Raw genomic sequence first — 27,643 nt, 5'->3', positions numbered from 1 at the left:
GACAATGAACAATTAGCTAGGTGGAGTCTGGGAGATGCCGACACGGGCATGTATGACACTTTTCCTGAATAAAGGAATGATGTTAACTACTTACCTGTCCTCTGAGACCTCCCCTGTGACTAGAGAGGATATAAAGACTTTGGTCAAGGGCACAACAATCTCATCTCATGCCTTTCTCAATAAGCTGGGGCAATTCCTATTGAACCCTAGGGACGTTCTCTGCCATAATGTTTTTTAAGAGATTCAAAACTACCTCTATATTTATCTCAAAATACACTAGCATATTTGTATACTCCACACAGATCTCATTGTCCTTCATGTCTTCGATAAATGTCTACTGACACAAGGCTCTCTTTTAGGACCTTGCCCACATTTTCCGTCTCCAAGCACACATTCCACATTTAGCCTTGCGGAATCCAATACTTCTGTAGTCATCCGCTTGCTGTTGTAGTATATGCAGAATGCCTTTGGATTCTCTTTAATTCTACTAGCCAAAGACTCTGCATTGCCTTTTCCCAGCTCCCTTAATTCCCTTCTTGAGTTCTTTCCTGGTGTCAGTACCTCCAGTTGAACTTTGTCTTTTTGTGTGTTTTTCCCCTAGCTGTGGTTTTCTATTGCAATTTGCTCCTGTTTCCACTCCTGCACTACTCCAGCCCTGTATTACTGAGTACTCCATCTCTTAATTGTTTGTCATTATTACTGGTATTGCTGCCCCTGTATCTCATTGTGCTCCACCTATCATCTGCCTCTCTGTTTATTGCTCAGTGTATTTCAGTGCTGTATTTTCACCTGCTTGTTGCCAGATTTTGCCAGTGAATTTTCCTAAGCCTTTCCAGCATTTGTATCTGTACTCTGTCTGTCTGAATATTGACTCTATCTGTTTCCTAAATCTGGTTTTTGGATTTCTCTGGATGTTTTGATCTCTGCCTGAACTTTGACACTGACTTTGTTTGCACTTTGGGATTTGTTACTCAATTCATATCAGTGTGTGCAGATTACTGGGTCTGTGATTGGATCCCTGCTCCAGTGCCCTGACAGTACAAGCTAGCTAGAATGGATCCAGCAGAACCTGGTTGTTTGAGAGCTGCCATAGAACAACAGGGAGTGATGTTAAGGAGAGACTAGAACCAGCTGGACTCAGTGCTCAGTCACTTCCTGCCAATGTAGCTGATCTTTTTGCCCAGATTCAGTCACTCCAGCTGTCCCAGTGCACCCATCAACATTCTGTGACTGCATCTTCTGCTCTGCCCTCCATGTCCTCGCATGCTCCCTCCCATACAAGAGCCCTGTTTGCCTCCAGAAAAGTACTCAAGTGAGCCTGGTACTTGCTGCTCTTTTCTTTCCCTGTGCACCCTCACTTTTGAAATGCAACCAACAACCTTTCCTACTGATTGAGCCAAGGTGGCCTACATCCTCACTCAACTGTCTGGCCATGTGAGAGAATGGGGAATGACCATCTGGGAGGTAGGCTCACCCTCCTGCATCAGTTATTTTCTGAGGAGATTGACAAAAGTGCTTGATCGCTCCAAAAATGGGAGAGAGGCTGCCCATGAAATGCTGCACATACAGCAGGGGTGCAGATCTGTCTCAGATTACACCATAGAGTTCCTGACCATTGCCACCTCCGGAGGCTGGAACTCGGAGGCACAGTACGACACCTTCTTGACTGGCCTCTCTGAGGACATCAAAGATGAGCTGGTCTCCTAGGACCTTCCTGCCACCTTTAAAGCCCTGGTGGATTTGGCCATTTGTATTGATGTTCACCTTCAGCATCACCGGAGAGGGTCCCTGGGGGCACCAGGTAAGTTCCAAGCTCCATGTCAGTCTACATTGCACTGCTATTTGCTCCCATCTACAATTCCTCTTCCAGAGCCCGAGCCTATGAAGGTTGACTGTACCCACCTGACTCTGACTGAAAGACAAAGGAGAATTGGCACCCGTTCCTGTCTGTACAGTGGTTAACCAGACCATTTCATCTCCATCTGCACAGCAAAAGCCAAGTGCTCACCAGTAGGTCAAGGAGTATTAGTGAGCATGACCCCTGTCTGGCCCTCCTCGACACCACTCACTCTCATACCTGCTTCTCCTGAGTGGGGCATCCAATTGTGAGCTGTCTCCATTTTGGTTGATTCTGATGTGGAGGGGTGTTTCATTGATTCCGGCTTGGCTGCCCAGTGGGGATTACCCACGTCTGCTCTCCAGTCACCATTGGTGGCCAACACTTTGAACAGTCAGAGACTGGCTAACATCACTCATGTCATTGCCCCGGTGAGACTCAATTTATCTGGCAACCATCATAAACAGTTAACCCTTTATGTTATTGACTGTCCTCAAGCTCCCATTGTCCTGGGCCATCCCTGGTTAGTTAAACACATCTCTCACATTGACTAGCTCAATCGCAAGATTGCAGGCTGGAGCCCATTCTGTCACTCCCACTGCTTCCAGGACTTTCTGGACCTTAGTGCCATCCCTCCTGAATACATGGACCTCAAGGCTGTGTTCTGCAAGTCCCGGGCCACTTCCCTGCCTCCTCATCATCCATGTGATTGTGCCATTGACCTCTTGCCTGACACATCTCTCCCAAGGGGCTGCCTGTATTCCCTGTCCGTACCTGAAACAGAAGTCGTGAATAAGTATATTCAAGATTTTCTGGCTGTAGGTATCATCCAGCTGAATTCTTCCCCTGCTGCTGCTGTTTTCTTTTCTTTGTTGAAAAGAAGGACGGCTCCTTACGCCCATGTATTGATTACTGGGGACTGAATGAAGTCACTGTTAAGAACCGTTACCCTCTTCCACTCATGACCTCGGTATTTGAACTACTGCAAGGAGCCTCAGTTTTCCCCAAGCTTGATCTCCGTAATGCCTACCATCTTGTCTGTATTTGCAAAGGGGACGAGTGGGAGACGGCCTTCAACACCACCTCAGGCCATTACGAGTATCTGGTCATGCCATTCGGTCTCACCAATCCTACCACCGTCTTCCAAGCCCTGGTAAATGACATACTGAACCAATTTGATTTTGGGTATCTCGAAGACATTTTGATTTTTTTCTAAATCCCTTGCTGCACACACAGGTCATGCCCGCAGAGTTCTGCAGTGTGTTCTGGAGAACCAGCTCTTTGTGAAGGCAGAGAAATGTGAGTTTCATCGCAATATTGTCTCCTTCCTGCGGTATGCAATTTCAAGTGGCTCCGTTGTTTAGATGGACTAATAGAAGGTCAAGGTGGAGGTCGAATGGCCCCAACCTTCGACTCATCAGGAGTTGCAACGCTTTTTGGGCTTTGCTAACTTCTATCACTGCTTCATCAGAAATTACAGTACATTGGCTGCACTCCTCACTGCTCTTACCCCATCTGCTTTAAGATTCTTCTGGTCCCTTTGCTGCTGAAAAAGCTTTCTCTGCCTGAAGGAATGTTTCACCTCTGCCCCTATCCTGATTCAAATCGACACTGACCAGCAGTTGATTGTGCAGGTGGATGCGTCTGACATTGGCGTAGGAGCTGCTCTCTCTCAACGCTCGGCCAAGGATGAGAAGGTACACCCCTGCATCTTCTCTCACTGCCTCACTCCAATGGAGCGGAATTACAATGTCAGAAACCGGGACCTGCTGGCTGTGAAGCTTGCTCTAGAGGAGTGCAGGCATTGGCTGGAGGGAGCCAGGGTGCCATAGTTTGTCTAGACTGATCACAAGAATCTGGAATATATCCATATGGCCAAGTGTCTCAACTCCCGTCAAGCTCGTTGGTCCCTGTTTTTCTCAAGATTCAATTTTATTCTGTCCTTCTGCCCTGGTTCCAAGAATGGAAAACCTGATGCCCTCGCAGGAAGATTTCCTTCCTCTGAGACTCCCGAGGTCCCCGATGTCATCCTCCCTGCTCACTGTCTCGTGGGTGCAGTGCATTGGGACATTGAATCCATGGTGCAAGCTGCTCAACAGAGCGAGACAGCCCCTAGTCAATGCCCCACTAACCGTGGTTATGTTCCCAGCTTTGTCCACTCACAGGCATTACAGTGGAGTTATCCTTCCCAATTATCCTGTCACCCTTGAACCAAACATACTCAGGCCTTCATCAGTCAGCAGTTCTGGTGGCCCTCCATGGGAGATGACATCCACAACTTCATCTCAGCCTGCTCGGTCTGTGCTCAAGCAAGAACTCTAACCAGTCATCCACTGGTCTGTTACATTCCCTGTCTATCTCCAAGAGACCCTAGTCCCACACTGTCCTGGATTTTGTCACTGGTCTTCTCGCATCAGATGGTAACAACACTATTCTCACAGTTGAACGTTTCTCCAAGTCTGTACACTTCATTCCTTTACCTAAACTCCCTCTGCCATAGAAACAGCCAAATTACTAGTACTGCATGTTTTTAAATTACATGGTTTACCTGTAGATGTTGTGTCAGACACAACAGACTCTCAATTCACATCCAGCATCTGGAGGGCATTCTGATATCTTCTGGGTGCCTCTGAGTCTGTCTTCAGGATTCCACCCACAGACCAATGGGCAGACCGAGCCGGCCAACCAACAGCGAGAGGCAGTATTGCAGTGTCTGGTCTCCCAGAACCCCTCCGTGTGGAGTCAGCGGTTAGCCTGGGCCGAGTACACCATAAACTCCCATCTGTCCTCATCCACCAGTCTGTCCTTCAAGTGCTGCCTTTGCTACCAACCTCCACTGTTCCCTGCCCAGGAAGAGGAGGTTGGCATTCCATCTGCCGAGGCAATCATCCGCCATTGTCAGCGGTCATGGAGGCACACTCGTTCTGCCCTTCTCTGTGCCTCTGCTAGGATCAAGTATCAAGCTGACCACCGTCACTCCAAGGACCCATGTTACTGCCATGGATATGGTGTGTGGCTTTCAACCTGAGACCTGCCTCTCAGGGTGGATTCCCACAAGCTTGCCCCCTGCTTCATTGGTCCCTTTTCCATTGCTAAAGTCATCAGCCCTGCTGCTGTCCATCTCCAGCTCCCCTCCACTCTCTGCCACATTCATCCCACCTTCTGTGTCCCGAATCAAGCCTTTCATGAGCCACCCCCTGTGTCCTGTCCCCATTCCCACCCCCCACGGCTCATCAATAGGGCAGAGGCCTTTATGGTGCGTCAACTGCTGGATGTTCATCGGCAGGGCAGCGGCCTCCAGTACCTTGTGGACTGGAGGGCTACAGTCCTGAGGAGAGATGCTGGGTCCCTGCCCATTACATCTTGGACCCCTCTCTCATCAGGGACTTTCATCACCAGCACCCAGTTCAACCTGCCAAGACACCAGGAGGCGTCTTTAGAGGTGGTGGTACCATCAGTAAGTCCAGTTGAACTTTGTCTTTTTGTGTATTTTCCCCCAGTTGTTACTCTGTGGTTTTGCATTGCCATGTGCTCCTGTCCCCACTCCTGCTCTACTCCAGCCCCTGTATTACTGAAGTACTCCGTCTCTCATTATTACCTGTATTGCTGCCACCTGTGTCTCATTGTGCTCCACCTATCATCTGCCTCTGTTTATTGCTCAGTGTACAGTATTTGAGTCCTGTGTTTTCACCAGACTGTGCCAGTTAATTTTTTTTCTGAGGGTTTCCAGCATTCGTATCTGTACTCTGTCTGTCTGAATATTGACTCTGCCTGTTTCCCGATTCTGGTTTTTGGATTTCTCTGGATTTTTTGATCTCTGCCTGAACTTTGACACTGGCCTAGTTTGCACCTCAGGATTTGTTAATCAATTAATATCACTGTGTGCACAGTGCTGGGTCTGCAATTGGATCCCTGCTCCAGTGTTCTGACACCTGGCTTCCTCAAGGTGCATTTTGATTTATTCTTTTACACCTTGCACACAATTCATTTTCCTTTTCTTTCCTGTGTAAATTCACTGCCTCTTACAAAATTCTATGTTACCTTACCTTGCCACCTTGACCTTCCTTCTTACTCTAAGCGTACCTGCCTTGTCCATTGTGTGGTTGGGTTTAAACATCTTTCAAATGTCAGGCATGGACTCGTCTAAAAACAGCTGTTGCCACTTAACTCTCCCTAGTTCCTGCTCAATAGTCTCATAATTTGCCCTGCTCCAATTTTATACTCTCCTCCAAGGTTCGTATTTATCCTTATTCTTACATATCTTAAAACTTAAGGAGTCATGATCACTGTTCCCTAAATGTTTTCCCAAAGAAAGATTAATTACTTAGTAGGCTCATTTGCCAATATTAAGTCTAGTTTGGTCCCTCATCTCGTTGGAATATCTATATATTGATTTAAGAAGCCCTCCTTGATGCTCCTAACAAATCTTCCCCATCTCAAACCCTTGCACAAAGAGGTCTCAGTCTGCTGTATATTAGAGAAGCTGAGGTCACTCGCTACAACAATCACATTGATCTACATTTTTTCATAATCTGTTAGTATATTTGTTTCTACATATCCCTTTGACTATGGCAGGGGAGAGGTTGGTAATTGAGTGACATAGCCCGTGGTATAAGCCCATCAGAGAAAGAAGGTCATGATTCAGTATTCACTCTCTTGCTGACATAATCTCTGAAGGTGATTTAGTTTATTTGTAGTTCATGCTCATTGTGTCATAATTTATATTACAATTTTCTCTGGAAGGCAGATATAGATTACCAGTGATATTTTGGCATGTCTGCACTGCACAACACCTTTGCACTTATTTCCTGTATCAATTCATGATTCATGAATACTCCTTTAGCTGAGGATGCTCAGGACATTGGTGGGCTGGACAAATAGAAATTTTTGGAGTATCAGATGTTATTCTACAATTATTTCATTCTATGTTTAATTCACTTGTTATTTAAGAATTAATAATAAATGTTCCAGTAAAACACAAATTTAAAAAGAACACTGGTAAAAGAACCAGGGATTTTAAAGAGAGCATGGGAACTGGGGCTCTGATGAGCAGCGAGGATGCAAAGTTACCGGGGCACTGCTAAGTGGAGGGGAGTGTGGCACCTTGTGAATTTGTCTTCACAAATTTTACAGATTTTGTCATTGTGATTATTTTATCAGATTAAAGTCCATGATTGTCTCTTTACCTACAAAAGGACCATAACCTTCTTGTGGCTTGGAGGCTTGCATGTCTAGATGAACTGGAGAGGTGTGTTGGCTGGAGACAGGACTTTATACTTTAGTTCTTGGTAGAATCACACAAGCCTAACAGGTCAAAGGGTAGAGGCTAGACTACATGTGGTCCTCCAGGTTCATAGGTCAGTTTAGGGCTTACTACATTGACTGGTAAAATAAAATTCTTCTCTGTGGATTGTCACCATGTCATGGTGGAGAAACTTGTGTGATTCTGAGATCCTGAGAGCGATGCCCTCTGGAGCTATGCTCCTGGTTGGGTCACCCATGGCGGTAAGGTCGAAGGTGAGGTCCCTGACAAAGAACAATCCAACCAAGACCTCAACAGTGGAACAGGCGGACAAAGTTTCTTCAAACTCAAAGGCTATGAAGGCTGCAACAAATCCATCAGCTCCAATCATTGTGGTTTCCATGCCATTGGAATAAGTTGGTTGATATGTGAAGTATCGTGTGCTTCTTGGAGAGCAACATCAAGTACACCTTAAGCAAATACACGTACAGGCGTCTTCGCTCTGTGGGCCACATCTTACAGATCAATGGAACGAAGACCATCATCCTCGACCTTGAGGGATAGCTACAACAACGAAAATAAAATTGTTATAGAAACAGCAATGAAGAATCTTTCTGCAGCTGAAAGCGCTGGCATTCCAAAGGCTCTAGCCGGGACTTGCATGACAGATGGTGAGGAAAACTGAGAGGAAGGTACTGACATGATGAACGAAGCCCTGAGCATCACCAGAGATGGAGGAACTTCATTGCTTCTCCAAATGCCAGTGGTTAATGGGCAGTAAGTTATCTCTTTAGCAGATTCATTGGAGGATGGATTTTTCACCCGAGAGAGTTAACTCACTGTCAATAGAACCAGAGCTGCTCATCATATTTAAAATGTGTTCCTGCGGGCTCCAGACTCCCCAGTGCTAGAAGATCAGATAATTATAGGTAGTCTTGTTGTTGACTGACATGAACATAATGAGCCAAACAACTCATCATGCATCATAAGTTGTCTATTAATCTATAATCAGAAACAGATTATTATTTTCATGTTTTACTCAGTAAAATACCAACCCACAATATAGCCCTGGGTAGCTAAATGACAGAGGATTTTACTTATATTTAGCTGCGTGGATAAAGTAGACATATTTGATCTACTTCCATTCAAATTCTGATCCAGAACTGTAATAAGCAGGCTTCAAATATTAAACGCTCTGCTGGAGGAACACAGCAGGTCGAGTAACATCTGAGGGGGGAAAGGAATTTTATCTGTTTTGGGTTGATACCCTACGGAGGCTTGCAGAACATGACCCTGTTCAGTGTTTATGTACAATGAGACAAAAAAAAAAAATCCTTTCCATTCCTGGATGAGATGTTTAACTTTGAGTTAACAGGCTTCCTTAGACTGAGAAATTTAAAGTTTTAAATCTATGCCTTTAATTATGCCTTTGGAAAATAACTTGTCATTTTATTGGTTTCTAACAATCTCCCTTAATTTGAAGAAGCTTAATACATAGCTACATTCTTATTGCTCTAAATACCATAGTAAAGTTTGAAACTTCCTGATGAAGGGTGTCAGCCTGAAATGTTGACTGTTCATTTCTCTGTATAGCTTGCTCCCTGACCTTTTGATTTCCTCTAGTATTTGTGCATTGCTCAGGGGTCCTAGCATTGCAGAATCTCTTGAGTCAAAGTCTGAAACTTGCTATACCAACCTCGTATCCCTGTAAAATAAAAGGTCATCAAGGTGGACAACTATGGCAAGCGCTTTCTGCTTAGATTACAGGGATGTCATGGAGAGGGAGGCAGGAGGGTCAAATTGATGAGAACAGCTTCTAAAAATGGTCTGGCACCTGTGTTAAGACAATCCAAATGCTTATCACAACCTGTAAAGGCAAACACTATTAAATCAATCGGTGCAATTACTCACTCAGTTGGATGGGAATGCATACCCAGAAGCCCTGACTTTCTTGTCATTGATGAACTCTATCCTTAGCTGGAGAACAGTGAAGATTGCCTCAGCAATAAGCATTCTCTGTTTTCAACAACTTCAGTCCCACTCTAGGTGCAGCAAGGTCATTTGCGAGATTGTGGTGAGAATGCCTTTCCTTTCCTGGGAGCTCCCTGAGAGAATACAGTGTAAGATCGAAACATCATCTGAGTTCATGGGTGATGTTGGGAAACGTCCTGATGACAGATTAACAATATTCCATCTCTCAAAATGACTGGGCCATTTAGCTTTCATCTTAGTCAACATAAAATTCTGCAACTTTCATTTTACTGTGGTTTTAACGTAGGCATGTCTTAAATTGATTCCCAATGGAACAGGATAAAATGAAATTTGTATCAAACAAAGCTTGGTCAAATGCTTCTCATAATCTTATAAACTCTATCAGATCTCTGCTCAGCCTTTGCCACTCCACTACTTTGTCCAACCTCTTCTTATAGTACATGCTCTCTAATCTGGGCAGCATCCTGGCAAACCTCTTCGGCACACTCTCCAATGTTCACAGCCTACGACAATGGGGTGACCTGAAATGAATGCAATACTGAAGATGTGGAATATCCAGAGTGTTATAAAGTTGCAATATAACTTTCTGACTCTTGAACTCAATGCCTCAACTAATAAAAGCATTGTACCATGAAAGCCTTCTTACACCATATCAACCATTTTCAGTGGGCAATTGAACTGGACCCCAAGCCCCTCTGAACTAGAACAGACATCCCTAACAAATCATTAACCCTATTAAATGGTACTGGCCCTTTACAGTTGATCTTTCAAAGTGCAACACCTCGCACTTTACTGGATTGAAGGCCAGAATCATAAAATCAGATTATCAGAGTAATCTGATATGGCATGAAATTTTTTGTTTTGCATTATTAGAATTCTATAAACTATTAAGATAATCAAATTAGGCAAAAAAAAAGGAATAATGAGGTAGCATTCATGGTATCATGGATGTTCAGAAACATGAGGACAAACAGCTATTCTTCAATAATTATATGTAAGTCTTCAGATGCCTGTACTGTACCTCTTCCTGATAGTAGAAAAGAGAAGAGGGCATGTCCCAGATGGTGAGGATCCTTAGTGCCTTTTTGAGATGGTGTTGCTAGCAATACTAGTCCCACCTGTCTTCATTTGGCCCACAACCCTCTAAACCTCCTATATCCATGTACGAAAACACACACAAAAATACAAGAGAAACACAGCATTTCATGCAGCATCAATGAAGGGCAATGAACAGTCAATATTTTGAGCCAAGACCCTTGATCAAGTCTGGAAAGGAATGGGGCAAAAATGAGAAGTGAGGGGTGGAGAAGAAGTAGAAGCTGGAAGATGATATGTGAAACTAGGTGAGGGGGAAGGTGAGTGGGTAGCAGAGGGGCGATAATATGAGAAGCTGGGTGGTGATGCTAGAAGAGGTAAGGGGCTGAAGAAGAAGGAATGTTATTGGAAAGGACAGCAGAACAAAGGGGAGGGGATGAGGAACCAGAGGAAAGTAATGAGTAGTTCATGAGGTCAATGGAGTGAAGAGGCCAGAGACATGGGGGAAAAAGTAGGGATACAAAAATTTGAATAAATTGATATTGATGCCATCAGGTTGTAGATGGCTTATGAGATGTTGCTCCTCCAATCTGCACCTAGCCTCAACGTAATCGAGGAACTCATGGTCTGGAAGGACTGTGCAGGGCCCTAAATGGTGGGGAGGTGGGGGTGGGGGAGAGGTGTCGGGTCAGTTGTAGTATTTGTCACGGTTGCAGGGGCAAGCACCTGGATTGGGAAGGGTTGAGCATGGAAGGAAATCTCAGAAAGAGTGATCACTCTAGAGAGCAGAGAATGGAGGGGAAGAGGCTCGTGTGGTAGTACGTATGTCAGGGTGAGGGGGCAGGTAGGATTGGGTGAGGAAATGGAAATGCAGGAAATAGAAGAGATACAGGTGAGAACTGGATTGGAGCTGAAGGAAATGGGACTGGGAAGCAATAAAGTGTGAAGAGATTTAGACAACGTAACTGTGAGATTCAATGGGTTTGTAAAAGATGTCAGAAGATAACCTATCTTCAAAGATCAAGACAGAGACCAAGAATGCAAAGAGAGGTGTTGGAGATAGACCATGAATTTGCGGGCAGGATGGAAGTAGGAGGCAAAGTTGATGAGCCTTTCCTGTTGCTTACCATTCTCTGATTTGAGTTTAATTAAAAATCAAGTAGAAAATGCATGATACAATACAAAGAAAAAAATGGGATTAATAGAGAAAAATGTTGATAGATTGAACACGTAAAACTGTGTTTCAAATTGTTCTTTAAAATTTACTTAAAAAGAATAAAATATCACATGTGTAAAATTAGATTTTCAGGGTGATCACTAGTAGAACATGGGACATAGAACAGGACAATACAGGATCAGGCCCTTTGTTTGTGAGCTGAGCAGGCTGTAGATTTAAATTGCATATCTCCTTATATGATCCATATTCCCTCACTCCTTGCCTGTTCATGAGGGTACTCAAATGCCTCTGGAATGTTGCAAATCATGCTTGCTTCAACCACTTGCCTTGGTTGCATGTTCCAGGCTCCTACCACTTTATGTAATAAAAGTTGCCTCATAAATCTCTTTTATACGTTTTCCATCTCAAATTTTAATCCTTTTAGAAATTACAACTGATAAAAGTACTTGCAGTATCTAACCTATCTTTCCCTCCCATAATTTTATATTTTGTCAGATTGTCCCCAGCCTGCAATAATCTGCAGAAAACAACACAAGTTTGTCCAATCCCTCCATGTAGCTAATACTTTCCATACAGTACCAGACTGACAAAGCTCATCTGCATTTCGCCAAAGCCTTCACATCTTTCTTGTATCGAAGTGACTAAAATTGCACACAGTACTCCAAATTTTGTTCTATAGGAGTTTTATACAGCTGCTATCATATCCTGATCTTTATTTTCAACATCTCAATATTCCATATGGATTAAAGATTCATCCTTGTTGGAAATAGAAGAACCATGGCTTTTCAACTTTAGTCCTTGCATTTTAACACAGTAAATTGTGAAATTACAGTTATTCTCAACTATTTCATGGATTTCACTGTTCACTCTGTGGGTAGGGTCACCATATAGAGTGATAGAATCCAACAGCCTCCCCTCACTATTGAAGAAAAATATCAAGCTGACGCCTTGCCTGCACCTGCACAATTTCTGAAATTGTGAAATTGGCTCTATTTGGAGGGGCCAATGTCAGGCCTCAGATGGGTAGTAAACAAATCTAAAAAGTTCTATGTGAACCAGTACAGTACACAAGTCTGGCTGCCATTACATGGCCTCAAGCAAGCAATGAACAACCACCCAAATTACTCATTTATTTTTAAGGTTGACATCAACTAATCCTCCAATGACAAAGCATTTTATCAAGGCCACTCAATCCTTAAATGTTCATAAACACAAAAGGTTCTGCAGATGCTGGAAATTTTAAGCAACATTCACAAAATTGTGCAGCCTCTTTTGCTGAGTTCCTCTGGCATTTTTTGTGTGTTCCTTAAACGTTCAGTGAGTGTTGTATCATTACTTTTAACTCACACAAACTTTATTGTCTGTGGCACTTCCACTGTGCTAGCTGAAGCTGGTGCATGATGCTCTTAACAGCTTGCAGTCATAGGTGCGGAATGCAGGCTATTCAATTCTCTTTAAGTACCAGAGTTCCCCTTTCCAGTGTAAGACCTACTTAAAACAATTTACAATTTTCTTTTATTGAGAGATAAGCAATGAAAGACAAGTTTTTATGTATCCAGTTGGTGTCAAAATTTATGTATTTAGTCCTGAGAGACAAAGGCCTTACTTAGTGCTGGCAATGATTTGTGTGTTTGCTGAACAGACAGGAACATATGTACATCTCCATATGACCATAAGACATGGGAGCAGAATTGAGCCATTCAGTCCCTTGAGTCAATCTTCTCTGATGTATTTTCCCTCGTAATCCCATTCTCCTGCTTTCTCTCCACATACTTTCAAACCCTAAGTAATTAAGTACATACCAACCTCTGTTTTAAATATACCCAATGACTTGGCCTCCATAGCCATCTGTGCCAATGAATCCTGCAGATTTACCACCCTCTGGCTAAAGAAATACCTCCTCATCTCTGTTGTAAAGAGACATCCATATATTTTGAAGCTATGCCCTCTGGTCCTAGTCTACCCCACTAAAAGAAACATCCTCTCCACGTCCACTCTATCCAGCCACTTCAATATTCAGTGTTTCACTGCGATCTCACTCATTCTCTTAAACTCCGGCAAGTACAGGTGCAGAGCCATCAAATGTTCCTCATACATTAACCTTTTCAATCCTCGGATCATTTTGTGCACCCCTGTGGAGCTCCTCTAATACCAACACATCCTTTCTTAGATATGAGACCCAAAGCTGCTCTCAATACCCCAATTATGGTCTGACCAAAGGTATATAAAGTCTCAATGTTACATCCTTGAAATGAATGCTAATATTGCATTTACCTTTCATACTACTGACTCAAACAGCAAGTTAACTTTTATGGAATCTTGCACTAGGATTCCCATGTCCCTTTCAACTTCTGATTTCTGAATTTGCTCCTCTTTTATAAAATAATCTATTTTTTTTACATCTACCAAAGCGCACGACCATGCACTTTACACCACTATATTCCATTTGCCATTGGCTTTCAGGGGATTTCACTGATAACTCTGTTGTCTGAAAAGACAGTTTTTTGATCTTATTAATATAGTTTCAGATTAGATCAAACTCCTTCACCTTCTCTCTTGTACTGCAGTCCTTCCTTCAGAGTCACAAGTGTTTCAGATATCATTCTAGGTATTGTAAATGGCCCCAAAACAGACTGCCATGGAATGGCATGGGTATTGAGGTTGGAGGAGATGGAAGTCAGTTAAGAGGGTGGAACATGACAACAATCCATTTGCATGCATCTTCTCCTGCTGTGGAAAGGAAGAGGAGTTGTCTAATTCACCAACATAAATTGGGATCCCATGTCATAAATTGATGCTTGATGCTGTGACTGTGAACAAAGTCACCAGAGAGACATTGAAGCTATTGGATATGGAAGTCTTTATTTAGCAAAACGAGCAAGCATCATTCAGGAAACACTCTTGGGAGGAGAGACCTCCTGACCTAACATTACATCACATTTTTATATGATCAAAGGTAACAGCAGGACAATTCTATAGTTATAACATACCATACCTACAATGCTTCCTTTGACTTACATACAATTTTCAAACTCCTCCATCTTCACACCCACACTTTAGACACACAAAATAAATGTTAATTCTCACTGACTCTAGGCCATATTCATAGATATGCAAACATCTTTGGTCAAATGGAATGTTTCTCCAGCTCCAGAAAGCCCATAGCTCAGAGATGTATTTTAAATTCAATCTACAATTCACAATCAGGTCTGAAGACTGGCTAGTGTTGAAATTAGTGTTTTCTATATACCATACCTCCAGAATACACCCTAATAGTCCCTCCTTTTGGCTCTCCTGGACAAAAATAATTTTGATCTAGCAAAGGCCAAACCTTAAGGGGGAATCTAATCAAGTAGGACAGCAGAAAATGCCCTGTACTTTGGATCCCTTTCCACAATTATCTATCATATCCCTATGTCCCTATGTTCATCTATATCTATGCAGATGGCTACATGCAAGATTCTAAGCAGAGGTTATTCCAGAAAGTTGACCAACAGTTTTTAAAATGCAGCTTTGTATTTCGTGTGCCTGTTGCCTCCTTCCATGTTGTCTGATTGCAGTTTAATGACATTCTTTACCTTCACCCTTTCATTCTCTGATAGCTGAACCTCATCAATGGCTATCAGTGGTTACTTTCTGGTTGGGGCACCAGCAAGGTAAGTGTACCAGGCTCACATTCCATGCTATGATAAAACATAGTCAGAAAGATTAGATGAACAAATCTCTCAGGCCCTTTCACCAATGTTGGTTGGTTGGGGTGGTCTCTACTTGAACAGCTGCAAGGATCTCACCCCAGTGGCACTCCCTTAAGGACTGTCCATTCAATCACTGGACCAACCACTGGAAGAGCCCAGTTCATTTGCATTCACTCCCCATTCTGACTGGTGTGACCGCCTTTGGACACTGTGTGTAATTTCTTCTCTTTCTCAGTCTGCCATGCTATTGAAGTTGTGGAACCTGATGTCTCTGCTGTAACTTGGATCCTTTCCCATCCATTTTCCTCAACATTTTTCTACTCTAAGGTATACAACCAATCACCTACCTTCAGCAACCAGCCTTCATTACAGGGTACAGTTACTGTTATACATTTACATACTTTTCATGGTTTGGTATCGTGCTTTCTTGGTGTCCTCTGCCTTTGCATTTGCTGTGGGTCTGATTCTAATGGTTGGTCAGAACTGATGCAGCCCTCTGAAGTTCAGCACTTTACTCTGCAATGACACTGTTATGGGGTACACTTGTTCACTTGCTCTGTCTGTGAGGGTGACAAGAAGATGGGTCATAAGGTGTAACTGGAATCCAGTGTTTCCACTGGCTGTAACCTGAAACCATTGTTTCCACTGGCCGCCTCGTCAGGACTGTACACCAACACAGGTGTCATTCATCCAGAGCACCATCCATGGTTCTATCCACCCGTCTTTTCAGCCAACTCCCTTACTATGGCTTGGCCACTTGGCTGTGGGAGGACCATCTTCTCCCTCGTGTTCTCTTTGATCTGCAATGTGTTGCTGCTGCTTTGCTTGATCCCTCACTGAGTTACACTGGTTACAGTGCTCCTTCACACCTCCATGTAGTCTTACTAACTTGGCATTTGTGGTGTTTTCCTGTACACTTGTAATTTCTGTTGCTTCTTGTTCTTCCACTTCCCTCCTCGTACTAATGCCTGCCCGTTCATTCCCTTCCTGCTCCTTACTATCTACTTTCTGGTGAACCTTTACAGTAATCACTGCTACCTCCTCAGCACCTGCCCTATTTCTAACAACTCCTGGTTGTGCTTGGCTCCATTCTTTGTGACCTCCTGACATGATTCCCACATATTGCCCTGTTTCCTCTCCCTGCTTGAGGCTGTTGTCTCTCTGTGAGCCATGTCAGCTGCTTTGTGGGTCACACGTTGGGCATTCTTGTTTTGTCCATGTTATTCCTCCTTTTCCTGGGTCTATGATAGCACCTGCCTTTCCCAGGATAGTACCTTCATTGTTTGGGCACACCCAAAAATCTCCAGGAAGCTGCGCTCCCTCAATCTCAGGTACCTGGGGCTGACTTCTCTCTACCCTCATTGTTTCACCTCTTGCACTGGTAATGTAAGTTGCCTCTCCAGTCGTGGGCAAGGGTAGATCAGTTCACTGACATTTCATATTGCTGGTCCCCGAATGAACCTTGTGTAGATCTGTGGATGACCAGCAGTGGCAATAGAAGCTGCCTTCAACTGTTTGTCTGACCTCACCAGCTCTATAATCTGGACAGCAGTCAAATCAGGAAGAAGGTGCTGCTGTGGATTCAGTCTGCTGTGGTTAGTGATCCTCAAACTTTCCCTCCCTGGATTATCCAACCCAGAATACTCCTCATACGCTCGATAGTTATGCTCTGCAAAGTCCATGGCTGACCCATCAGCTCTCTGAACCACAGACAGCATCATTCCTCAGTTATTCTCTCTTTCCCCTTAAAGAAGCAATATCTCTCTTCATTGCTGGCATTCCCGGTAGTTGCCCATGTTCCATCCTTCGTTCCCTGAGCCATACTGACCCACATGTTCCTCGGGCACTTCGCTTTTACCAATATATGTCTATCTTTAGAGTGCACCTGGTGAATTTCAATCACTTCCTTAAGCTTGCACCAGAATTCTGCATAAAGTGAGCCTTAAGTGCAGGCAACTCTGACAAAATGCTTTGCTTCTCCCTGGAAGTGAAGAGCTTATGGACGGTCATAATCAAGGTCAAGGGCTGGTTTGGGTCATCAGGGTTCTCGACTTGACATTGCCAGACATTAATAGGTGCCATCCCAACAGATGTATCTGGGTAAAACCACAAAAATTCCCGCATTATGCAAAATATAAATGATGGACAAAAATTAAAAAGTACAGACATAAAACCGCAGAGTACAAAGTATGCAAAATGCCACTTATGTGCGTCTGAACTCATAATGCCTGCTGTGTTCCTTAGTGTGTAAAACTGTTATACCAAAGTTACAGACATATTCTTAAACCACTCACAAATGTGTCTGCTACTATGCAGTTCCCTGAATGAATATACATGCATCCCGCTGTTCAGTAACCTCCCTTCACAACTGGTGTTTGTCTCACCAAATTAACACAAAATGTCTAGACTCTTAGATCACACACACACACACACACACACACACACACACACACACACACACACACACACACACACACACACACACACACACACACACACACACACACACACACACACACACACACACACACACACACACACACCCCACCCCACTACTTTTAAATCTACCAGTTTAACCATCCATTGTCCCTGATAGTTTGTGATCCCCTGATCACAGACCTGAACAGATCCACATGTGAGTATTAATCTTAAAAAAATACACTGTCTATGACACAGCACATAATCATGATGATGACAATCCTGTTTATAATGGTGATTGATAATGAATTTAAAGCATCTGCAGATTTCCTCGTGTTTGATAATGAATCTTGCTGCTTTTCGTTTCCATAACCATGTTTCATTTTGTTTTTATTTAAAGATACAGCACAGTAACAGGTTCTTTTGGCCCAACGAGCCACACCACCCCATCACACACATGTGACCAGTTAACCTTCTAGCCTGTCCATCTTCGGAATGTGGGAGGAAACCGAGGACATCATGGGAAGAAAGCACAAATTCCTTAGAGTGACAAAAACTGAACCTGAGTCACTGTCGCTGTAATAACATTATGCTAGGTGCTGCCCAGGTTTCAATGCAGAATTCTAGTGCTGTCTCTGCATAATATGCATAATCCCTCTGCACCCACATAGGGTTCCTCTGTATGTTTCATTTTCTCCCATATCCTAACAACATACTAACTGGCCTTGTATTGCAAGCTCAGGCAAAAGGAAACCTATGGCAGTTGATGCACGCACAAGTTAAACTCGAACTTGAACCACATGAGGGAGAGTAAGTGGAAGGGCTACAAGGAAAGGAGAGGAATGGGAATGGGATTACTCCCTAGGACCATGGAAAGGACACAGGGAACAAAATGACAACCTTCTATGGATTTATGAGCAACACAAACCTATGCATTTAGAATTGTAGAGATGATATGAAACAGCTGACTGGCCTTTCCAGAACTGGTTCATCAGAAGAGAAGGGCAGTGAAGTGGACCAGGTGGGCACCCACTGCCTGAGTCAGGATCCAGCAGTGGTGTTGTAGTCAGTTCACCATTTGCATTGGAAAGACCAAAATAAACAACTTCCTTCAGTTCTTTTCTTAACAATTCTTTCCTCATTAAAATACTACTGTCTTCATTAACAACATAACATTGTTTGTAAAGTCTACATCATTTATTATTATATTGTAATTTGTCCTCTACTGTGCCTATTGTCTTGTTTATTAATTATTGTACAGCCCTGCATTGTTTTGTGCACTTTATGTAGTCCTGTGCAGGTCTGTAGACTAGTGCAGTTTTTATGTTGTTTTAGGTAGTCTAGTGTAGCCTTGTGCTGTCTCACATAGTTTAGTGTAGTTTTGTGTTGTTTCATGTAGCACCAGGGTCCTGGAGGAACTTGGTTTCATTTTTACTCTGTATTGTACCAGTAGTTTATGGTCGAACTGACAATAAATTTGACTTGACTTGACAGTGTGGACAATAAAGTGGACGATCATAATAAGGCATATTCAAATATTATCGTAGATTTACTTTATATGTCCATCAAAGCACACAACACCAGAAATTATTTGGGAAATGCACTTATTATTTATTGCTTATTTATTATTATTTTTATTTCTTTGTTTTTCTCTTTTGTATGTACACAACACGGTTGTATTTTGTACATTGGTTGTTTCTTGTCTTGTTGGGTGTGGTCTTTCATTAATTCTGTTATATTTCTTGTTATGTTTTATTGCATGCCTGCAATAAAAGGAATCTCTGGGTTGTATGCAATGCAGATATGTACTTTCATAATTTTACTTTGAAATTTGAAATCTTGTCTCTCTGACATGCTTTTGAAAAACAATGCTATAGCGCCCCCTATGGTACAGTTGATAAATTCGCCATGAATGAGGAGAGACTGCATTCAATTCTTATTCTATGTTAAACTAATTATTCCCAGTGGGATTAGTTGGGACACAAGATCATAACAATGTAAACTATGGCGTCAAGAGTTCACCTCATGATATTAGGGGACCATTCAATATCTAATTACAGCAGGATGGAAGCTGTCTCTGAGCCTAGTGGGACATGCTTTCAGGCTGTTAAAACATCTGCTTGATTTTGGGGGGGTGGGGTTGCATGGGGAGAAGCGAAAATGTAAAGGGTGGGTAGGGAGCTTGATGATGTAGGCTGCTTTACTGAAGCAGCAATAAGTGTAGACAGTGTCTATGGTAAGCAGACTGGTTTTCACGATGTGCTGAGCTGTGCCCACAACTCTGCAGATTTTTTGCATCATGGGCAGTGCGGTTCCTATATGAAGTTGTTGTTAATGTACTCTGACTTCTCTGATCCCAAGACGGCAGTCTACTCTGGAGTGGAATGTGGCATAAAATTGTGTGTTCTAATAGCCTGCTCTTTACAATCCATGGCCATCAAACCACACTACACCCATTGTACCGCATGCCTGCCTTTGAAGAACAATGCTATAGCTCCCCCTATGTACAGTTAATAAAGCTGCTGTCAGTGACAAGAGACTGCATTAAATTCTGTCTGTTAAATGAATTTAATTCCCGGTTAGAATTAGTTATGACACAAACACCAGGACAGAATTTCCCCAGCTGTTCATTTGATTATCCAACAGCGCTAACTGAAGGAATATTCCAGACAAAAGGGCTTTTGTACCTGCCTGCCTCAATATACAAGAAGATATGATGACAAGATATAGGAGTAGAATCAGGGCATTGAGACCATTGAGTCTCATCTAGCATTCAATCAGAGTTGATTATTTTCAACCCCACCTTCTTGCAGTACGCTTTAACCCCTTTACCAATCAAGAGCTTCTCAATCTCTGCCTTAAATTCACCCAATGTCTCGACCTCCACAGCCCTTCCAACAATTAATTCCACAAATTTTTCATGCTCTAACTGAAGACATAAGTTCCTTGTCACCTTTCATGAAAATGGATGCCCCTTTGTTATTGCAAAACAGCCACAAAATATTCTCTATAATCTGCTCCAACTTCAAAATATCAGCCCCACCACACTGCCAATAAAAGTCCACAATGAGAACCTGCAAAACAGCTCTCAAGGAACATGAAGATCCATGATGATATTCCATGCTATGTCCTGTGGAGCAATGCTGTCTCTGACTGTCTGTGGCACAGAGCAACCAGATATCAAACCAGGCACAAAGCTCATCATGCTCTGGCCAGATGAGACCCCCATTCTCCCAAGCACTTCAGAAACATGAACTATTCAGAGCAAACAGGCTAAGGTATGGAGAGGCACCACCTTCTCCTCAACACCCATCATATCTGTGGGGGGAAAAAGAGAACCAGAGTTTGCACCATCTCCCAGTTCAATGTCACCATCACTTTGACACTAATTATACTGGAATGGTGCAGAATCATCATTTGCATGTCTAACAGCGTAATCACATTAAGGGCACAATTCATCACACACTATTGAAATCAGGTTGAAAATCTCTGGAAAAATTGTGACATTTCTTGCTTTTTGGCAGCAGTATGGTGCTAGATGCAAAAAGTTACTGTAAGTTACAATTAAAATAAATAAATAAAGATTGCAAAAGGAGAATAGTGAGGTAGTGCGCATAAACTATTCACAAATCTGGCAGAGAAGAATAAGCTGTTCCTAAAATGATGTGTGGGTCTTCAGAATCCTGTACCTCTTCCCTGATGGTACTAGTGAAAAGAGGGCATGCCCTGGATGGTGAGGCTCTTTAATTAAGGATGCAGTTTTTTCGAGGCGTCGTCTTTTGAAGATGTCATTGATGGTGGGGAGGTTTGCGCCATGATGAAGATGTCTGAACTTACAGCAATTGCTGCCTCTTAAGTTCCATAGAATGGCACCTCTGTACTCAGCGGTGTTGCAACCACTCTCCACTTCCATCTGCAGAAATGTGCTGGAGTTTTTGGTGATACACCAAATCTCCGCAAACTTCCAATGAATTATAGTCACTAGTGTGCCTCCTTCATGATTGCATCAAAGAGTTGGGCCCAGAATGGATTCATGGAGAGGTTGACATCCATGAACTCAAACCTGCTCAACTTATCCACTGCTGCCACCCCTGCTCAGGACTGATGTATGTTCTGCCAATTCCTCCCCTTGAAATCCATGATCATTCTTCAGACACTGAGTGCAAGGTTGTTGCTGTAACACCACTTAATCAGTGTAAGTTATTAATCTATAATCATTTTATCCATATGTATACTTTTTAGACGTTTTGATATTTAACAGCATCAGAGATCTCTCAGGTGTACAACATACAGCACAGAACAGGAATAAAATCTCATTGTTCCACCCACTGTTGTGCCAGGCTAATTAATCTATTAATTAAAACCTAACTAATCCCTTCAGCCAACAAAAGCTCACATCTCTCCATTCTCTGTATATTCTTGTGCCTATCTTATAGCCTTTGAAATAATATACAGCACAACCATTCCTTACATGCAAAATCATGTGTACAAAACTCTCCAGTACATCTCCTTTGACCTTAACTCTCTCTCTCCTTAAATGCCTGCCTTCTAATATTAGGTATTTTGACTGACAATTCTGTCAATGTCTCTCATAACCTTATACATATTAGCTCTCACTTCAGCCACTACTGCTCCAGATGAAACAATCCTACTTTGTTCAGTCTCTCCTTATTGCACATTCTCTCTAATACAGAGAGCATCCTGGTAATCCTCTTCAAAGCCTCCAGATCCATTATATAATGGCATGGCCAGAATTCAATGCAATGAACCCAGCACAGCTTAACAAAAGTTTTATAAAGCTGCAATATAACCTCAAGACTCTTGGACTCAGTAGCATGATTAATTAAGGCAAATATTCCAAATACCTTCTTTACTGCCCTATAAACCTGTGCGGCCACTTCCAGAAAGCTACAGACTTGATCCCCAAGACCCCTTTCAACATAAATGCTGTTAATGGTTCTGCCTTTACTGGACCTTTGCATTTGAACTCCCAAGTTGCAACACCGTCACAAAGCCAGATTAAACTCCACCTGCCAATTCTCCAACCATTGCTGCATCTTATCTGTATTCCACTGTATCACTTGGCAATCCTCTATACTGTTCACAATTTAAACAATATTGATATCATCTGCAAATTCAACTTCTTCAGTCTTCTGTAGCTGGAATAATGATGTCAGAGCAAGCAGGTATTACGGGCAGTGAGTTGGGCAGCAAGAGTTCTGTTGGAGCCCCAAGAATGGATGGGGAGTGGTAGTACACAGGGCGCATATGTCAAAAGATAAACTAGCGCACACTTTTTCAGTATAAATCTCAACTGTGATAGATGCAACACTGAGGTGGCTACCTTAACTCATATGTTTTGGTTCCGTATAAAGTTAAATAATTTTTAGAATGTTATCAAAAGTCATAGGTTTGGACCTACAACCCAATTCATTTACGGCAATCTTTGGGATTATTCCAAAGGAAGCAGGAAATGTTTCTGCTTCCGCTCAATGCATGACAGCTTTTTCAACTTCATTGGCTAGGAGAGCTATTCTATTGTATTGGAAGGATCCTAATCCACCTACTGTTTTTTTTTCTGGCTCTCCTCCATTATGTCGTGTTTAAGTTTGGAGAAAATTAGAATTTGGACGTTTGTTGCATCTTTTAAATTTGAACAAACTTGGTGACCTTTTATTCAATATTTTCATATGATCTAATTTTTTTTACTCTTTCAGTTAATTTTTTTTCTTCTCCACAAAGTTTTAGATTTGACCAGAAGGATTTTTCCTTTTTTTAAAATTGTATCCTCAAAATGGACTCCCCAGTCCCTTTTTTTTTGTTTTAGGTTAGTTTAGTGTTTTTTTTCTCTCTCAATAATAGAAAATTTTGAGTCTTTTTTTCTATGAATGGTTAAGATGAGTTGTGGTCCTTTTTTTCTTTATATTAGCTTAATACTATACTATATATGATTTTGACAGTGTGTATTGCTTTCTTTGTACTATTTTTGAAACATGTATTTGAGATAACTTCTCCTCTGACTTGTATTTATTCTTTTAAATCAATAAAAAAAGATTGAGATGAAAAAGAATGGGTGGGAAGACATCTCATGGTGCAGCAGATCATAAATATCTTACTCAAACCCAAATTCAAAAAATAAAATCATAAAACAGCAATTTTTTAAAAATAACAATATGCAGTTCTATGATGAGGTTAGGAGAATATTTTCAAGAAACTTGATTAATTTAAACATTTGGGAGAACATTTTAACAAAAAGTTTAAAATTAATCAAAAAAAATCAGCTATTCCTCAAATCAGCTAAAATACACACAACTCTCAAAATGATTCTCCCCCTCTGCCTGCCACCCTGGCTTAACAGAGGTACACTTTTGTAAAAAAAATAAGACAACTGTGCTACTCCAAAGAGCGCTATATGAGGTCCTTCTTTCCCTTGGCTTTTTAACTCTATAATGAGTCAACCTATAGTCATGAAGTGATAACCCCCTCCTGTTACACTGCTTGAGGTAACTTTTTTTTCTTTGTTTCTTCTCTTCTAATATTTGTATATCTGTGCACTTGTAATGCTACTGTGATACTGTAATTTCCTTTGGGATCAATAAAGTATCTATTTATCTAAAAAGGTCAAATATTAAATACAAGGTATCAGATTGCTGTTAGTGTGGATTTGTACAGATAAATTCAGGAATATTTCCATATTCCAAGTTTCTGCTACTGGATTATCCCAAGTAGATCAGGGTAAACATCATACAATCAGGATAAACATCATGCAGCTTCCTAAGTAAATAATATTTGCTAATAAAGTGGAAACAAATTCTGTGATATTAATTATGTAAACAATCACCAGATGGTCTTTTCACACAGTGCACTGAGTTAAAATGCTCTCCATGAAATCATATCAGTGTTCTTTAGACATTTTGTCTCATGTTGAAAGCTTCAACTACTTGAAATATCACAGGTTCAGTGCATAATGCACATAATTTTCTGACCAATGATGTAAAATTTGGGCAGGGAATGCTAAATGCTGTCTTAGTGAACTTAGGTTCTAAAAATAGGCCTGATCACTTGCTGATTAATGCTCTTTTTATTTTCTAAGTGATTGCTACTTCTGTAACATAATCTACCTCTAACACTGCAAATCTTCTCATACTTTGGGTGATCTTCTCAAATAAAAGCAAGATAACTCATTGTTTTAAAAATAAGTGAATTTGTTTTTTTTCCCTGCTTATATCAGGAAATGTACAGAGACTGGTAATTCTGTGGTGAAGTGGTGCTGCGGGTAGTGCAGCTGTCTCACAGTTCCAGTGATGGGGATTTGATTTTGATGTATGGTGCTGAGTGTGTGGAATTTGCATACAGGTTTTCCAGGTCGGTGGATCTTATTGAAACCTATTGAATATTGAAAGGCCTCAGCAGAGTGGACATGGAGAAGGTGTTTCCTATAATGGGAGACTAGAGGCCACAGCCTCAGAATACGAGGATAATACTTTAGCCAGAAGGTGAAGAATCTGTGGAACACATTGCCACAGACGGCTGTGGAGGCTAAGTCATTGAGTATATCTAAAGCTGAAGTTGATAGGTTCTTGACTAGTAAGGGCACCAAAGGTTATGGGAAAACAGCAAGAGAATGGGATTGAGAAGGAAAACAGGAGCAGATTGGTGGGCTAAATGGCAGTAATCTACTACTATGTCATATAATCAATGGGTGATTACAACTCCTCTTATTTTGAGTTCCACCCACACACTCAGTAGTGAGCCATCCATTACATCCCCTCTCAGTACAGCTGTGATATTGTCTCCAATTAATAATGCAGCTATGACATTGCCCCAAATAATAGTGGATAACATTAATGATGAAATGGAGGAGCAGACTCAATAGCCTGAATGTCTTCATTCTACTTCTCTGTCTTTTGGTCTCAGGAGTGCTTCAGATTCTTCCACATCTCAAAGTCATACTGGCTGTCAGATGAACTCCCTGCTGTAATTAACCAGTGTCCCCTCTCTTAGACTGTTGCCCATGGCTTGAGGTTTATCTGTGCTACAACAGAGTCCACACAGCTCCCCCACCAATAAGCAAGGGAAATGGACTTGCATTTGCTTTACATTATCAATGTCCAACAGGGTCTTGTGATCACAAGAGAAATGTCCTGGAGAATCACTCACTGTTGGACCATACACTGCTTTTGCGTACCAACTACAATGCCTTCCTTTAGCAAGCAAAAGCACAGTCCCCAGCGAGCCTAGTTCCTCCAACAAAGAGCAGCACCTGAAGTTCTTAATGTCCAGCATTGTCCTACAGTCACAATAAAAGGTTTTTTAAAAGAAAAGACTACTTGTGATTGGCCCCCCAAGAGGCTGTGGCATCCTGAATGTGCCGCTACCTGACTGGAAGGAAAGCTGGTTCATCGACACCTTTACTTTCGGTGGAGGGTGAAGGAGCTAAACTATGCACATCAAAACTCTAAACCTTCTACAAATGTGCAGTAGACAACATCCTAACATGCTGTATCACAACATGGTACTGTGGCAGGCAACAAAGCTCTACAATGGGTAGTCAAAACTGCCCATCACATCACCAGCACCAGTCTTCTCACCATCAAGGATACGTGTACAGAAAGGTATCAGAAAAGGGACCGTAACACCATGAAGAATCCCACCCACCATGGACTCATGGACTGCTTGTCCCACTCCATTAAGGGAGGAAGGAATGCAGCATCAATCCAGGACCACTGGGCTCAAAACACCTGCAATCCCCAAGCAGTGAGGCTATTCAGCACCTCATTCACTAGTCCACCCCAGCACCTCCACTACTTCATCATTTCTGTCAGAATCACTTTATGTATAGATGCTCCTGTACCTAACACTTTATACAATCAATGTATATAAACTATCTTATATATTTTTACAGTGCTGTGCAGAGAAAACATTTGTAAGGTGAAGATGCTTTCTAAAATGAAATGTTTTTCTAAATATTAGAAAATTTACTATAAAGAGCAGTAAACAGTAAAAACAAAATTAAATCAAATCAATATTTGGTGTGACCACTCTTTGCCTTTAAAATTGCATCAGTTCTCTTAGCTATACTGTCGTGTTGGGTGGCAGAGTGGAGATATGTCTCTACCATAAGAGGTGGAAGGTGCTCCTTTCCTCTGCTAGCCTGCAGGTCACCCGTAGGCAAGGTGTAGCATCTGCTGAGCTCCCTAATCAGTGTCACATGAAACCATGGGAGCAGGTTGTAGATGGACATATGAGCAGCTGGTGTTCATCATAGGTCCTGTTTATGCGACTACTGATGCCAGGCAGACAGTCTCTGAAGAAATAATAATTGGGGTCACTCATTTTTTAAAGACACTGCCCAAAAGAAGGGAATGGCAAACCACTTCTGTAGAAAAATTTGCCAAGAACAATCATGGTCATTGGATGACTAGTATTGCTTACGTCAAATGACACAACACAAAATGAAGGAACAAACACTTTCATGTAGTTTTATAAGAAAGTCAGCTGGTAGACTGTTTAAAGTATCTTGGAGAAATTGCCAAAGTTCTTCTGCAGACTTGACTGCCTCGCTTGCCTCTGTCTCTCCAGGTAATCCCAGACAATTTCCATGATGTGGAGATCTTTGCTCTGTGGAGGCCACCCCATCTGAAATAAAAATCTAGCATCTAAGACTTTTGGACAGTACTGTGTTTGTTTTTTTTTATTGTGTTCCTTATTGTGTTCTTTTATGCTACACTGGATCCAGAGTTAAAATTATTTTCAATTATTTTGCTCTCCTTTACACTTGTATTAGGGAAATAACATTAAACAATCTTGAACTTTACTTTTATTATGATAATTTCACACTATTGTGTCTAACACTTTATTCTACATTGTTACTGTTTTTCCTAATTTTATCTCAGTATTCTGTGCGATACTGTGGTTTGATCTGTATAAGCAAAATGCAAAACAAACATTTCATTGTATCTTGCTGCATGTGACAACAATAAATCAAGGATTACCAATACCAATAAAGTGCTCTACAACTGCAAGCAGTAGAATGTTTCCCTTGGCTAAAGAGTCTAGAGCCAAGGGTCAGAGTCATAGAATAAGGAATAAACCATTTAGGACGCAAATGAGGAAAACCCTTTTCACTCGATGACCAGTGTTCTCCACTTCAAAGGGTATGGTGTGTGGTGTTAAAAGGGAATTTGGTGTGCTTAATCATTAATTTTTCAGTCAAAAAGCAGAGATTGATAGACTCCTCATGAAGT

The sequence above is a fragment of the Hypanus sabinus genome, chromosome 8 (genome assembly GCF_030144855.1).
Source record: "Hypanus sabinus isolate sHypSab1 chromosome 8, sHypSab1.hap1, whole genome shotgun sequence".
NCBI classification, from domain to species: Eukaryota; Metazoa; Chordata; class Chondrichthyes; order Myliobatiformes; family Dasyatidae; genus Hypanus; species Hypanus sabinus.
The sequence above is the reverse complement of the archived record's forward strand: the minus strand, read 5'-3'. Positions refer to the sequence as shown.